Source organism: Ranitomeya imitator, chromosome 1, assembly GCF_032444005.1.
Source record: "Ranitomeya imitator isolate aRanImi1 chromosome 1, aRanImi1.pri, whole genome shotgun sequence".
NCBI classification, from domain to species: domain Eukaryota; kingdom Metazoa; phylum Chordata; class Amphibia; order Anura; family Dendrobatidae; genus Ranitomeya; species Ranitomeya imitator.
This window is the reverse complement of record NC_091282.1, coordinates 1,516,412-1,533,596: the sequence shown is the minus strand read 5'-3', so window position 1 is coordinate 1,533,596 and position 17,185 is coordinate 1,516,412. Positions and strand designations below refer to the sequence as shown.

At 45.1% G+C, this 17,185-nt stretch overlaps 1 pseudogene; it reads right to left on the bottom strand.

Annotated features, from left to right (window-relative positions):
- Positions 1–2,259: 2,259 nt before the first annotated feature.
- The window catches only part of LOC138657710 (zinc finger protein 850-like), a 127,804-nt pseudogene continuing 112,878 nt past the window's right edge, over positions 2,260–17,185 (bottom strand).

Below are 17,185 nucleotides of genomic sequence, written 5' to 3'. Positions count from 1 at the left end.
TAACTAGCGCTTCCGGCCATCGGCCGGAAATGGGCTCATCGCCGACCCCCGTCACGTGATCAGGGGTCAGCGATGCGTCGGCATGACAACCAGAGGTCTATTGAAGACCTCTATAATTGTTGATGCCGGATTGCTGTGAGAGCCACCCTGTGGTCGGCGCTCATAGCAATGCAGCAATTCTACTACATAGGAGCGATCTGAGCTTCGCTCCTATGTAGCAGAGCCGATCAGGCTATGGCAGCTTCTAGCTAACCGTGGAGACTATTAAAGCATGGCAAAAATGAAGAAAAAAAAAGTTTTTAAAAAATATGAAAAAAATAAAAAAGTTTAAATCACCCTCCTTTCGGCCCATTCAAAATAAAACAATTAAAAAAAAAATCAAATATACACATATTTGGTATCGCCGCGTTCAGAATTGCCGATCTATCAATAAAAAAAAAAGGATCAACCTGATCACTAAACAACATAGCAAGAAAAAAATTCAAAACGCCAGAATTACGTTTTTTTGGTCTCCGCGACATTGCATTAAAATGTAATAACGGGCGATCAAATGAATGTATCTGCACCAAAATGGTATCACTAAAAACATCAGCTCAGCACGCAATAAATAAGCCCTCACCTGACTCCAGATCACGAAAAATTTTGTAATTTTTTTTCACCACTTAGATAAAAGAAAACCCAGACATGTTTGGTGTCAATGAACTCGTAATGACCTGGAGAATCAAAATGGCCGCTCAGTTTTAGCATTTAATGAACCTAGCAAAAAAGCCAAACACAAAACCAGTGTGGGATTGCACTTTCTTTGCAATTTCACCGCACTTGGAATTTTGTTCCAGTTTTCTAGTACATGACATGCTAAAACCAATTATGTCGTTCAAAAGTACAACTTGTCCCTGCAAAAAAATAAGCCCTCACATGGCCATATTGACGGAAAAATAAAAAAAAGTTATGGGTCTGGGAAGGAGGGGAGCGAAAAACGAAAATACCCAGGGTCATGAAGGGGTTATCCGGGTAACCCAGCTACCCCAGGTGTAGAGTTCTGAGTCTCTCTGGAAAGAGGAGTTGAGTCCATAGCTCCGCCAACTCAGTGATGTCACGACCAGGGGGTATAAGTGAGGGGGAGCTCATTTTTCACTAGTCTTTGCCCAGGAAAAGAGCTAACAGCAGCTCTGCAAGCTGCTCTGATGCATTTTGATGTTGTTCCTCCCCCCAGCCGCATGGTCAGCCATGATCTGAAATGATATGAGAGAACTGTTTTTTTTCAACTTTAATCCCTTTTTATTTGTAATCGTTCTGTACATACGATACTTGTCTCCTTTTATAATATCTTTTTATACGTTCGTAAACACTGCCTACCTTGGAGTAAAATATATAAAACTACTAGCTTCGTTTCTCCTTGCTCTATAACGTACCGTCACGTCCTCTGAAGTAAATTACGCTACTAATTTGGGTTGGCTCCAGACCCATTACCAATTCAGTAATAGGAGTTGGTGGCAGCGGAAAGTGTCCTGAGCCGTTGGGAAAACTGGTAGCGACGGACAGCGTTGATAATTATTGTTCCCGCCTGAGTGGGAGCAGTTATATCGCCCTCGCTGCAGTGTGCCCATTAGCCAGTGTAGTAAGACAACCTTTCTGGAGACAAATTATCGTAGGTGCAGTACCCTGTCTGACCTGAGGGTAAGAGGGGCGCCAGAGAGCTGCAAGTTCCAAACTGGAACTGGAATATAGATAAATCCCCTTGATAAAAGAACTGGGGCCAACCAAACTACCCCGGTTCATGACATATTGGTGTCAGCGGTGGGGATAATAAAAATATCCCCCCTGTGATTCGTGACATATGGATATTAAAATTGTGTAGGTTTTGTTATAATTGTTGAAGTAAAACAAAAACAGTTTAGACCACGCCAACGCCTCTATAAATTAGCTGACACTGCTCACCTGCAGTGGAGGTCTAGTCTTTAGATTCCGGGTGCTGTAGCCGAATAAACAAATGGAACAATCCAAAGCAGAAGAGAAAAGAGGCAGCACTCACCGATCTTCCGAGACAGGTAAATTTATTACTCACAATAAAACCTTCATGCCTGGGGGTGCTCAGATTCTGAGTGCGGCAAGCCTGACGACGGCCGTTTCGCGCCTAACGGGCGCTTCTACGGGTCAGTCTGCGAAACGGCTGTCAGGCTTGCCGCACTCAGAATCTCAGCACCCCCGGCCGTGAAGGTTTTATTGTGAGTAATTAATTTACCTGTCTCGGAAGATCGGTGAGTGCTGCCTCTTTTCTATTCTGCTTTGGTTTGTTAGAATTGTTGCCTATGCAATGTACTGTCCTGCATCTCTCTTTGGCATGAGGCACCTCAGTTTATTGTTTGGTTTTAATATGAATAATAAATATATATTTTCTCTCATCTACCTCGAATTGTACACTTCTTAACCCGAGATTTTCTTCCATGGTCATTATATATTAAGATTTGATTTATGTATAAACGTGTGACGCTGAGTCACTACTCACTGACAAGCCTAGAGAAAAGGTAGACAGGAGGTCTGAGGTCAGATGCCAGGAGGGCACAAGATAAAGAGCAGCAGGACAAAGTCGTGGTCAGGAAACAGTCCAGGGTCAAATACCAGGAGGGTACGTCAAGACTAGGGAGTAAGAAAAACAGTCAGTCAGAGGCCAAGTACGGGGTCAGGTACATGCAGTCAGAAAGCGTCAAGAGCAGAAGGGATAATCCACATGAATAGTCACGACAAAGCCTACATCCGGCAACAAGATCAGAGAAAGACACAATCAGACAGAGCTAAGCACATACCAAACTAAGCTCAGCTACAGCTGACACCGATCTGCTCACAGCTAGCCAGCTAAATAACTAGAAAATTACCAAAGATGAGAGGCACCTGGGGAAATGCCTGAAGCAAGCCCACATTGAGCAGCAGGGCTGTTGATCAAAATGCTGTGAGCCCAGAATGCCCCAGGATCAGATTGGATGAATGGACTGTCACTCACAACACTGACAGTCCAGCATACATCAGATCCCATTGCGAGGTTCAGTTATCACTCACAGCCTCCCTAGTCCATAGTAAAGATGAGAAAATGACAAAAAGATTTCCCACATTTTAAATATGAATACAGCTTTTCTCTGTATGATTTCAGTCATGTCTAACAAAATTTGATTTACTGAAGATTTCCCACACATTGAACATGAATATAGCTTATCTCCTGTGTGACTTCTCTTCAGAGAAGAGGTGATTTATGTATAAAAGATTTACCAAATTCTGGACATTAATACAGCTTCTCTCCTGTGTGAGTTCTCCTATGTTTAACAAGTTGTGATTTCTCTGTAAAGCATTTTTCACATTGTAAACATGAAAACGGTTTCTTCCCTGTGTGAATTCTTAGATGTGTTACAAGATTTGCTTTTTGGATAAAACATTTCCCACATTATGAACATGAATGTGACTTCTCTCCTGTATGAATTCTCTGATGTCTAATAAGATGCCCTTTAACCGCGAAGGACTTCCCACATTCTGAACATGAAAATGGCTTTTATCCTGTGTGAATTCTCTGATGTTTAATAAGACTCGCTTTTTCTGTGAAGGATTTCTCACATTCTGAACATGAAAATGGCTTTTCTCCTGTGTGAATTCTCTGATGTTTAATAAGACTCGCTTTTTCTGTGAAGGATTTCTCACATTCTGAACATGAAAATGGCTTTTCTCCTGTGTGAATTCTGTGATGTTTATTAAGACTCGCTTTATCTGTGAAGGATTTCTCACATTCTGAACACGAAAATGGCCTTTCTCCTGTGTGAGTTCTCTGATGGTAAGTAAGAGCCCCTTTATCTTTGAAGGATTTCCCACATTCTGAACATGAAAATGGCTTTTCTCCTGTGTGAATTCTGTGATGTTTATTAAGACTCGCTTTATCTGTGAAGGATTTCTCACATTCTGAACAGGAAAAGGGCTTTTCTCCTGTGTGAATTCTCTGATGTTTAGTAAGAGTCCCTTTATCTTTGAAGGATTTCCCACATTCTGAACATGAAAATGGCTTTTCTCCTGTGTGAATTCTCTGATGTTTAATAAGACTCACTTTATCTGTGAAGGATTTCTCACATTTTGAACATGAAAATGGCTTTTCTCCTGTGTGACTTCTCTTCAGAGAAGAGGTGATTTATGTATAAAAGATTTACCAAATTCTGGACATTAATACAGCTTCTCTCCTGTGTGAGTTCTCCTATGTTTAACAAGTTGTGATTTCTCTGTAAAGCATTTTTCACATTGTAAACATGAAAACGGTTTCTTCCCTGTGTGAATTCTTAGATGTGTTACAAGATTTGCTTTTTGGATAAAACATTTCCCACATTATGAACATGAATGTGACTTCTCTCCTGTATGAATTCTCTGATGTCTAATAAGATGCCCTTTAACCGCGAAGGACTTCCCACATTCTGAACATGAAAATGGCTTTTATCCTGTGTGAATTCTCTGATGTTTAATAAGACTCGCTTTTTCTGTGAAGGATTTCTCACATTCTGAACATGAAAATGGCTTTTCTCCTGTGTGAATTCTGTGATGTTTATTAAGACTCGCTTTATCTGTGAAGGATTTCTCACATTCTGAACACGAAAATGGCCTTTCTCCTGTGTGAGTTCTCTGATGGTAAGTAAGAGCCCCTTTATCTTTGAAGGATTTCCCACATTCTGAACATGAAAATGGCTTTTCTCCTGTGTGAATTCTGTGATGTTTATTAAGACTCGCTTTATCTGTGAAGGATTTCTCACATTCTGAACAGGAAAAGGGCTTTTCTCCTGTGTGAATTCTCTGATGTTTAGTAAGAGTCCCTTTATCTTTGAAGGATTTCCCACATTCTGAACATGAAAATGGCTTTTCTCCTGTGTGAATTCTCTGATGTTTAATAAGACTCACTTTATCTGTGAAGGATTTCTCACATTTTGAACATGAAAATGGCTTTTCTCCTGTGTGAATTCTCTGATGTATAATAAGCTTCCCTTTATATGTGAAGGACTTCCCACATTCTGAACATGAAAATGGCTTTTCTCTTGTGTGATATCTCTGATGTATAATAAGAGTCCCTTTTTGTGTGAAGGATTTCTCACATTCTGAACATGAAAATGGCCTTTCTCCTGTGTGAATTCTGTGATGTTTATTAAGACTCGCTTTATCTGTGAAGGATTTCTCACATTCTGAACACGAAAATGGCCTTTCTCCTGTGTGAGTTCTCTGATGGTAAGTAAGAGTCCCTTTATCTTTGAAGGATTTCCCACATTCTGAACATGAAAATGGCTTTTCTCCTGTGTGAATTCTCTGATGTCTAATAAGAAACTTTTTATCTGTGAAGGATTTCTCACATTCTGAACAGGAAAAGGGCTTTTCTCCTGTGTGAATTCTCTGATGTTTAGTAAGAGTCCCTTTATCTTTGAAGGATTTCCCACATTCTGAACATGAAAATGGCTTTTCTCCTGTGTGAATTTTCTGATGTTTAATAAGACTCGCTTTATCTGTGAAGGATTTCTCACATTTTGAACATGAAAATGGCTTTTCTCCTGTGTGAATTCTCTGATGTTTAATAAGACTCACTTTATCTGTGAAGGATTTCTCACATTTTGAACATGAAAATGGCTTTTCTCCTGTGTGAATTCTCTGATGTATAATAAGCTTCCCTTTATATGTGAAGGACTTCCCACATTCTGAACATGAAAATGGCTTTTCTCTTGTGTGATATCTCTGATGTATAATAAGAGTCCCTTTTTCTGTGAAGGATTTCTCACATTCTGAACATGAAAATGGCCTTTCTCCTGTGTGAATTCTCTGATGTATAATAAGACTACTGTTATGTTTGAAGGATTTCCCGCATTCTGAACATGAAAATGGCCTTTCTCCTGTGTGAATTCTCTGATGTTTAATAAGAGTCCCTTTTTCTGTGAAGGATTTCTCACATTCTGAACATGAAAATGGCCTTTCTCCTGTGTGAATTCTCTGATGTTTAGTAAGAGTCCCTTTTTCTGTGAAGGATTTCCCACATTCTGAACATGAAAATGGCTTTTCTCCTGTGTGAATTTTCTCATGTAGAACACATTTTGATTTATTTGGAAAGCATTTCCCACATTCTGAACAGGAGTATGGCTTCTCTCTTTTATGTTTGCTTTGAGTTAGATAATCAGAGCTTTTAGTAAATTCCTTGTGACACTGAAATCTTGTATCCACTTTGTTACCTGGAATTGTGGTAACAAATCGAGATTGCTCAGGAAAGGGTTCCTCATGATTAGGAGGATTATAAGAAAGTGAAGTACTGTGAAGTCCAGGAGGTCCATGAAGGGTAATGAGGCTTTCTCCATAAGAGTGCTTCCTGATATCTTCTTTTTTACAATTTAGTGACAAACTGCTATTATCACAAGGATTTCCTATAAAGATGAAAGATAAAATTCACAAAAGGGATTTTGAAATTTGATGGAGCTCAAAATGAAGACCCTTGTCAGTGAAAGTACAGGTAATAAGGAAGACAACTACATGCCATAACATTATCACAATAGGTAAAGTGAATAACATTTATAAAATGGTGACACTGGCACAAATCGACCTCTAAAAATTAACCTTCATTATTGTATTTAAAAGGGTCAAAAATACTTGATTATGTTATAAAGGTGAAAAAATGGAGGGTCAATAGGGGAAAAAAAAAATCTAAGACTAATGTCTCCCTAGATGAGCCCTAAAGTTCACCCTACCTGCCAGCGGATGATGGCACCCTAGTTGAAGACGTGATGGCACCCCCGCTGAATGTCGGTAGCGCTACGGACCCTAATGCACCCTGAACATCCTACACACTATAATATAGACAAAAAACACACACATACAAAAACAATTAAAGGGAGTACCTAAGATATAAATATCTCGTAGTTATTGCTGTATGTTCCAGGAGGGATGCAGACAAGATGTGTAGTCACATTAATACCCCAACAAAGATGATATGGCCAGAGCAATCACATTAATAGTCATCTTTGGGGCTCCAATTTAGACAAAGAAAATCTGATCCGTATCGCTATTACACAGCGCCTATAATATTTATATGGTCTTCAATATACTAATGGAACACCAATCAAATGGGTGCACAGTCAGATATCACATGACAAGGTACTATTAGATAATTAGCTCCTTTCTGTTTCCTTAATTCAAAAGCCTAATGCCCAATGTGATATCTTCTATTCGCCCCCCCCCAAAAAAATGGGTGCACAACTGAACATAAATTCGCCATACAAAAATCCCACACAATATAGGTATTAATCCACTCTCCTCCTCCTCTAATTTCAGAAACTGGTGGTTTCCTGGGTCTCACAATGTTCCCGATGGATAACGACACACACTGGAGAGAGTGGACCTGCGGGAGAAGAATCACCTCTCCATCCCTTTAGCGGATTCCTCCGATGTCTTATCATGGAAAGGTCGAAGCTGCCGCCAACCTCTGTACCACTGTACCTCTATACCACCCGATGCCGTCTGGCTCTGGAGAGCGAGCTGGCAGTGGTGGGGGGCGAGGACCGGATCACATGAACACATCTCGTGTGTTAAAGGTTAGGGTCCTGCTGGATTGACAGTCCACGCCGTACACTTTGTCTCTACATGGGATAACAGAGGGAATATTCACACTATTTCCCTACAAAAAGGTTAAGAAAAAATCCTTCAGAAAAAGAAAAAACGTAAAAAATTATTGAAAGATGCCAAAAACCGGTGTACATATGGGTCTACTGAAAAACCCGTGTCCGCGTCCTTCTGACACTTAGGCTAGTTTCACATTTGCGTTTAAAAACGCAGCTTTTAAAACGCAAACGCAGGTGGTGAAAAAAACGCATGTAAACGCGTACAAACGCTGCGTTTTTTAGACGCATGCGTTTTTGCATGTGGTAAAAAAAGCCGCGTTTTAACGCGTTTACATGCGTTTTTTCCTGCGTTTGCGTTTTTGAAACGCATGATGAGAAGTGTGTGACAGCTGCCAATCATAAAAATCAACTAGAAAACCCACTATAAATAGAAATAGCTAGGGTAAGGGTTAGGGTCCCTAGGGTTAGGGGTAGGGTTTGGATCCCTTTATCACCTTGATGGTGGGGGGATAGGGTTAGGGTTAGGATCCCTTTATCACCTTGATGGTGGGGGGTTAGGGCTAGGGTTAGGATCCCTTTATCACCTTGATGGTGGGGGGATAGGGCTAGGGTTAGGATCCCTTTATCACCTTGATGGTGGGGGGATAGGGCTAGGGTTAGGATCCCTTTATCACCTTGATGGTGGGGGGTTAGGGTTTTGATCCCTTTATCACATTGATGGTGGGGGGTTAGGGCTAGGGTTAGGGTTTGGATCCCTTTATCACCTTGATGGTGGGGGGTTAGGGTTTGGATCCCTTTATCACCTTGATGGTGGGAGGTTAGGGTTTGGATTCCTTTATCACCTTGATGGTGTGGGGTTAGGGTTTGGATTCCTTTATCACCTTGATGGTGTGGGGTTAGGGTTTGGATTCCTTTATCACCTTGATGGTGGGGGGTTAGGGTTTGGATCCCTTTATCACCTTGATGGTGGGGGGTTAGGGTTTGGATCTCTTTATCACCTTGATGGTGTGGGGATAGGGCTAGGGTTAGGGGTAGGGTTTGGATCCCTTTATCACCTTGATGGTGGGGGGTGGCTTATCAGTGTGTAGACTAGTTTTTCTCTATGGAAACGCATGCGTTAAAAAACGCAACCAAACGCATTGTGCTTAAAAACGCATGCTTTTACATAGACAGCAATACGTTTTTTTGTGGCAAAAAAACGCCTCTAGAAATTACTACATGTTGCATTTCCGCAACAAAACGCAAGCATAGAAACGACGCATGCGTTGTCAAACGCGGCAAAACGCATACAAAAAAAAGCATGCGTTTTTAATGTTAAATATAGGGAAAAAAACGCATGCGTTTATATGCGTTAAAACGCAGCGGCAAAAAACGCAAATGTGAAACCGGCCTAAGGCTACTTTCACACTTTGCGTTTTTAGCAATCCGTCGTTTGGGAAAAAAACGGATTCTGCAAATGTGCTCGCAGGATGCGTTTTTTACCCATAGACTTATATTAGTCGTGTCGTGTTTTGGCGGACAGCGGCACAAAAAAGTGAACTTTTTTTTGTCCGTCGCATCCGCCATTTTCTACCGCGCATGCGGTAACCCTAACTCTGCCCCATTCTCCCCGGACTTCAGAATGGGCAGCGGATGCGTTGAAAAACTGCATCCGCTGCCCACGTCGTACACAAATTTCACAACGTGCGTCGGTACGTCGGCCCAACGCATAGCGACGGACACGTACTGACGCAAGTGTGAAAGCGGCCTAAGCTAAACTGGTCAGCTGCTGTACACTACTGAGGAGGAGATCGCTGTTTATTGCCTAGTGTCAGCAGCAGACCCCCATGGCTTCCGGTGTCCTCCAATGAAGCGATAGAGAAACTAGCTCAGTCACTCAGGGGTTAAGTTTGTATTTTTGTATCTTTTTCTTTATTTTTTTCTTTGGATTTATTCGCAGTTGTATTCGGCAGCGATTACCGTTCTGGAGCAGGAAACTGTAAATGGTCGTGTAAAGGGTTAATAGTCGCTGAGTAACAGACGGCACACGGCCAATGTAACTCGCTTGGACTGATCACATGAGTAGGTTTTTTTTCATGGACCTAATAAACATTTAAAGGGATGTTCCTTTTATTTTTTTTAATTTTGCCAGTATAAAGCATTTTTAAATCTGTCCTATTTTGCACATATCACCCCCTAATTACGCCCTTCCAGGCTCTGTTTACCCAACAGTTCCTGTGTGAACCCATATGTGGGGAGGAACCGCATGTTATATACTGGGGTGGGGGCAACAGGGCCGGATATTATACGCTGGGGGGCTATGGGGCTGGATATTATACGCTGAGGGGGGCTACGGGGCCGGATATTATACGCTGGGGGGCTATGGGGCCGGATATGATATTATACGCTGGGGGGCTATGGGGCCGGATATGATATTATACGCTGGGGGGCTATGGGGCCGGATATTATACGCTGAGGGGCTATGGGGCTGGATATTATACGCTGGGGGGCTATGGGGCTGGATATTATACGCTGGGGGGCTATGGGGCTGGATATTATACGCTGGGGGGCTATGGGCCTGGATATTATACGCTGGGGGGCTATGGGGCTGGATATTATACGCTGGGGGCTATGGGGCTGGATATTATATGCTGGGGGGCTATGGGGCTGGATATTATATGCTGAGGGGCTATGGGGCTGGATATTATACGCTGGGGGGCTATGGGGCTGGATATTATACGCTGGGGGGCTATGGGGCTGGATATTATACGCTGGGGGCTATGGGGCTGAATATTATATGCTGGGGGGCTATGGGGCTGGATATTATATGCTGAGGGGCTATGGGGCTGGATATTATACGCTGAGGGGCTATGGGGCTGGATATTATACGCTGGGGGGCTATGGGGCCGGATATGATATTATACGCTGGGGGGCTATGGGGCCGGATATTATACGCTGGGGGGCTATGGGGCTGGATATTATACGCTGGGGGGCTATGGGGCTGGATATTATACGCTGGGGGGCTATGGGGCCGAATATTATACGCTGGGGGGCTATGGGGCTGGATATTATACGCTGGGGGGGCTACGGGGCCGGAAATTATACGCTGGGGGGGCTACGGGGCCGGATATTATACGCTGGGGGGCTACGGGGCCGGATATATCACATCTGCTTGTAGCTACAAGCTCATAATCCCTTTTATGATGAAGCAATTCTCCACCCCGGCACAGAGGGGGGACTAAACATTTGTCATGTACTGTCACCTACCTGGTGTCCTCCGACTGAGACCGGTGTTCTGGTTCTCCTACAGCCAAGATGGCCTCCATAGTGGCAGAGGGATGACATCCATATGTCTGACCCACACCTCCATAGCATGGCACTTCCGGACTTACCACAGGTCTCTTCATGTCACCAGGCGGCAGACTTGGATGTAGAGGGACCAGAACGTCGGCCTCAGTGCAGGAGGCAGTGGGAGGCAAACAGAGGGGACAGGTAGGACGACGCTACATGTGACATGTGTCGTCGCTCGTCAGCACCAGGCAGAGGCTGCTACATCACCGACATCCATAGGACGGGGAGATTCACAACCTGTAACACAAGCTCAGACATTTATATGGAAGCACGGGACTTGTGGAAGAAAAATACGGATGGAAGGGGTGGAAGAAATATTCTCAAAGGTAAAGGAAAACTAAATGTGTGCTTCCTAAATCATTAAGAAAAGGTGTGAAGGCGGCCCTGTTATTCATCGGTGCACCGCCGGACTGTACAGGAGCAGCCGCGCCATCACCGGACGCTTCTGCTGTGATGAGGACAGCAGATAAAGCTCCACACAATATCACACACTGCGGTCATTATTACATAATGGTCATCGTCATCATCATCATTATCATACGCCAGTTAATATCACACACCTGTGGAAACATCTCCAGGAATCTCCTCCTTCCCGTCACTCACACACGGTTGATCCCCCCTCGTCATCGCTTCCTCTTCTGTCTCTTCCTTCACTTTATTCTTAGTCGGATCTTCCTCCTGATTGATCAGATGTAACAATCAGCACAATACAAGAGACCACCAAAATCTGTGACATCTATGACCTCGATCAGAAATGTCCCCCCATATACAGATCCGGTACAGGGCTCAGCACCGTCTACCTGATGATCCTCCGGGATGTTGTGTTTCTCCTCCGGACAGTCCGGGGAATACAGAGGACGGGGAGATCTCTCTGGTGGATTTCTCCTCCTGGATCCATCTGTAGGAAACACACAGTGATGGAATACAGTCATGGCCAAAATTTTTGAGAATGACACCAAAATTATATTTTCACATGATCTGCTGCCCTCTGGTTTTTATTAGTGTTTGTCTGATGTTTATATCACATACAGAAATATAATTGCAATCATATTATGAGTACCAATAGGTTATATTGACAGTTAGAATGAGTTAATGCAGCAAGTCAATATTTGCAGTGTTGACCCTTCTTCTTCAAGACCTCTGCAATTCTCCCTGGCATGCTCTCAATCAACTTCTGGACCAAATCCTGACTGATAGCAGTCCATTCTTGCATAATCAATGCTTGCATTTTGCCAGAATTTGTTGGTTTTTGTTTGTCCACCCGTCTCTTGATGATTGACCACAAGTTCTCAATTGGATTAAGATCTGGGGAGTTTCCAGGCCATGGACCCAAAATCTCTATGTTTTGTTCCATGAGCCATTTAGTTATCACCTTTGCTTTATTGCAAGGTGCTCCATCATGCTGGAAAAGGCATTGTTGGGCGCCAAACTGTTCTTGGACTGTTGGGAGAAGTTGCTCTTGGAGGACATTCTGGTACCATTCTTTATTCATGGCTGTGTTTTTAGGCCGATTCCCTTGGCTGAGAAGCAACCCCACACATGAATGGTTTCAGGATGCTTTACAGTTGGCATGAGACAAGACTGGTGGTAGCGCTCACCTCTTCTTCTCCGAATAAGCTGTTTTCCAGATGTCCCAAACAATCGAAAAGGGGATTCATCAGAGAAAATGACTTTGCCCCAGTCCTCAGCAGTCCACTCCCTGTACCTTTTGCAGACTATCAGTCGGTCCCTGATGTTTTTTCTGGAGAGAAGTGGCTTCTTTGCTGCCCTCCTTGAAACTAGGCCTTGCTCAAAGAGTCTCCGCAGTCTCACAGTGCGTGCAGAAGCACTCACACCAGCCTGCTGCCATTCCTGAGCAAGCTCGGCACTGCTGGTAGTCCGATCCCACAGCTGAAACAGTTTTAAGATACGGTCCTGGCGCTTGCTGGTCTTTCTTGGGCGCCCTGGAGCCTTTTTGACAACAATGGAAGCTCTCTCCTTGAAGTTCTTGATGATGCGATAGATTGTTGACTGAGGTGCAATCTTTGTAGCTGCGATACTCTTCCCTGTTAGGCCATTTTTTGTGCAGTGCAATGATGGCTGCACGTGTTTCTTTAGAGATAACCATGGTTAACTGAAGAGAAACAATGATACCAAGCACCAGCCTCCTTTTAAAGTGTCCAGTGATGTCATTCTTACTTAATCATGACTGATTGATCGCCAGCCCTGTCCTCATCAACACCCACACCTGTGTTAATGGATCAATCACTAAAACGATGTTAGCTGCTCCTTTTAAGGCAGGACTGCAATGATGTTGAAATGTGTTTTGAGGGTTAAAGTTCATTTTCTGGGCAAATATTGACTTTGCAAGTACAGTAATTGCTGTTAAGCTGATCACTCTGACATTCAGGAGTATATGCAAATTGCCATTAGAAAAAATGAAGCAGTAGACTTTGGAAAAATTAATATTTGTCTCATTCTCAAAACTTTTGGCCATGACTGTAGTAGGTGACCACAGAACAGACATGACAGTCTCCCCTCCTCACCCTGCTGATCGGCCCATATTGCCATCGCCTCTTGTGCTCCATGTATAACCTCAACCTTAATGTCAACCTGATCTTCACCCTAAAAAGTAAAATGTAAGATGAGCTCAGGTCCCATCACTTCATGGTCAGATGTTGTGAGGGCTTCAGTGTCATCTACCTGATGATCCTCCGGGATGTTGTGTTTCTCCTCCGGACAGTCCTGGGGATACAGAGGACCGGGACATCTCTCTGGTGGATTTCTCCTCCTGGATCCATCTGTAGGAAACACACAGTGATGGAATAGATTGTGTCATATGATGATGAGATCATGGGTAGTAGAAGGTGACCACAGAATATGACAGTCTCCCCTCCTCACCCTGCTGATCAGCCCACACATCCATTATCTCTTCTGCGTCATCTATGACCTCAACCTTAATGTCAATCAGATCTTCACCCTAAAAGAAAAGTGTATGATGAGCTCAGGTCCCATCACTTCATGGTCAGATGTTGTGAGGGCTTCAGTGTCATCTACCTGATGATCCTCCGGGATGTTGTGATTCTCCTCCGGACAGTCTGGGGGATACAGAGGACGGGGACATCTCTCTGGTGGATTTCTCCTCCTGGGTCCATCTGTGGAGACACAGACTGAATACATGACCTGCCGTGTATCTGTCTATATATGAGACACGTCTCTCAGAACCGGTAATTCTAGGTTTATGCATCAGGGACTAAATGACATTGTTGTGGTCCTCACCACCGGTACCGAGGTCCCAGCACATTGTGGTCCCAAGGATGAAGTGATGATCAGCGAGGCCAAAGCCTAATGCTCTCTGCTCTACCCTCGGAGAATGAGGACCCTGAGGAGAGGGACAGAGAAGACCCTCGTCAGTCCGATGGAGGAGCCGCACTAAGACACACAACTTCTCCAAGCTTCCTCTCCACCAGTGATGGAACCACAGAGAAGCTGGAGAAAGCTCCACATTTCTATCCAGCGGTTTCTTTTCTCCTAATTCACCGTTATGGAGATTGGGGGAAGGACGGTTACCATTTATCAGTGATTCTTGTGAAGGACACCCGGTTCCTCCCACGTCACCAATCCGTGACGTCACTACGCAGGCACAGCTCTCCGGCGCCCCCTTTGTATCTCAGGTCAATAAGGGAACTGCACCTAGAGCAAATGGCCGCCGGGGAGACTGCCCTGTCACCAGGGCCGCCATCAGGGCATTACAGCCGTGACTGGCGTATGGGGCCTGGTGAGCAGAGGGGGCCCGCATCGGGCCCTGTCTCATCTACCCACCGGGCCCCCCATGCAGGCGCTGCGGCACGCTATTGACGTGCGGGCCCGCGCCCGCACGTCAATAGTTAACAGCCGCTACACAGTCTGAGGCTGGCAGCTGAATAGGGCTGCAGTGCGCACTCGCCGGCGTCTGACGTCATTGTCAGCCGCCGGGCCCGGCGAGTGCGTCTGCGTGGAGCCTGGAGGGAGCTTCGCCCGGCGCAGGAGCATGGCCAGGTAAGAACTTTTTTTTTTTTTTCTTTCAGAGCGGCGATCCGGGGGGGCAGAATGCTGGACACACTGGGGGCAGAATGCTGGACACACAGTGGGGGCAGAATGCTGGACACAGTGACAGGGGCAGAATGCTGGACACACTGGGGGCAGAATGCTGGAGACACTGGGGGCAGAATGCCGGACACAGTGACAGGGGCAGAATGCCGGACACACTGGGGGCAGAATGCTGGACACACAGTGGGGGCAGAATGCTGGACACACAGTGGGGGCAGAATGCCGGACACAGTGACAGGGGCAGAATGCCGGACACACAGTGACAGGGGCAGAATGCCGGACACACAGTGACAGGGGCAGAATGCCGGACACACAGTGACAGGGGCAGAATGCCGGACACACAGTGACAGGGGCAGAATGCCGGACACACAGTGACAGGGGCAGAATGCCGGACACACAGTGACAGGGGCAGAATGCCGGACACACAGTGACAGGGGCAGAATGCCGGACACACAGTGACAGGGGCAGAATGCCGGACACACAGTGACAGGGGCAGAATGCCGGACACACAGTGACAGGGGCAGAATGCCGGACACACAGTGACAGAATGCCGGACACAGTGACAGGGGCAGAATGCCGGACACAGTGACAGGGGCAGAAAGCCGGACACAGTGACAGGGGCAGAAAGCCGGACACAGTGACAGGGGCAGAATGCCGGACACAGTGACAGGGGCAGAATGCTGGACATAGTGACAGGGGCAGAATGCCGGACACAGTGACAGGGGCAGAATGCCGGACACAGTGACAGGGGCAGAATGCCGGACACAGTGACAGGGGCAGAATGCCGGACACAGTGCCAGGGGCAGAATGCTGGACACAGGGGCAGACTGTGAGACCCGGGGGCAGAATGCTGGACATTGGGGCACAATGCTGGACATTGGGGCAGAATGCGAGATACAGGGCATGATTGGAGACACGGGGCAGGATGAAAGACATGGGGGCATGACTTGAGACAGATGGGGGAGGATTGGAGACAGATGGGGCAGAATGGAGACACAGGGGGCATGATTGGAGACAAGTGGCAGGATTGCAGACATGGGGGCATGGTTGGAGACATAGGGGGCAGAATGGAGACATGGGGCATGATTGGAGACACTGGGGGCAGAATTGGAGACAGATCGTGCAGGATCATGGGGCAGGATGGATACAGATGGGGCAGGATGGAGAGATCACATGGGGCGATCATAAGGGGCAGGATGGGGAGATCATATGGGGCAGAATGGATACTCATGAGGGCAAGATGGGAGAACATATGGCTGACGCCAGGAATGAGACACACTGTGGCCAGGATGGGGAATATTATTACCATAGGGGCTAATTTAGGGATATTATTACTGCAGTGATGTATTTATTTTATTTTTTGAGGACACGGTTTTAAATGGGGGGGGGGCGGTCCTGTTACTGTGTAGAGTGACACTATGTCGCCTCTTTTTCTTCATGTGGTGTAATGTAGAAGTTGGGAAAAATTAAGTAATGTGTTCTACAAGCAGAGCTCGAGAGATAACTGTGTTATTTCCTGCAGAGAGAAGTCCTGGCTGGAAGAAATGATGGCGGTCTGTGCTGGATGAAAGATGAAGGACTTCACCTAGAGACGTCACTGGTGAGTCAGTGTGTTACCTATACACTGACACTATACACTGTATACTATATACAGAGCTCCTCTGTATAATTTCACTAGTGATCACTGTTTTATCTGTACACAGACACTGCATACTAAGTACAGATCTCCTGTGTATAATGGCACTTATGGTGATAGTATGGTGCTTTTTTTTTAATTACTGATCAGAATTGTAGTATTCAGTCACTGTCGTGGTACTATGTGGTCTGGACATGGTGTTGCGGTATTTGTTCCTTGTATGTGATATTATTTGATCACTGTGGTGGTAATATGCGGTCTGGTCATGGTGTAGCGGTATTTGTTCCTTGTATGTGATATTATTCGGTCACTAGTGGTAATATGTGGTCTGGTCATGGTGTAGTGGTATTTGTTCCTTGTATGTGATATTATTGGTCATTTTAAAAATTGAAAAATAAATAAAAATATACCTAAATTGTATTGCATATTTTAACAAATATTTAATAGGTTACAATAGAGTACGGCCCGGCCAAAAGTGTCTACCGTGTTATGGTAGCGGCTTAAAAAATCTTTTGGCCAAAACAAAAGCTGCCGGCTATATGTGTGA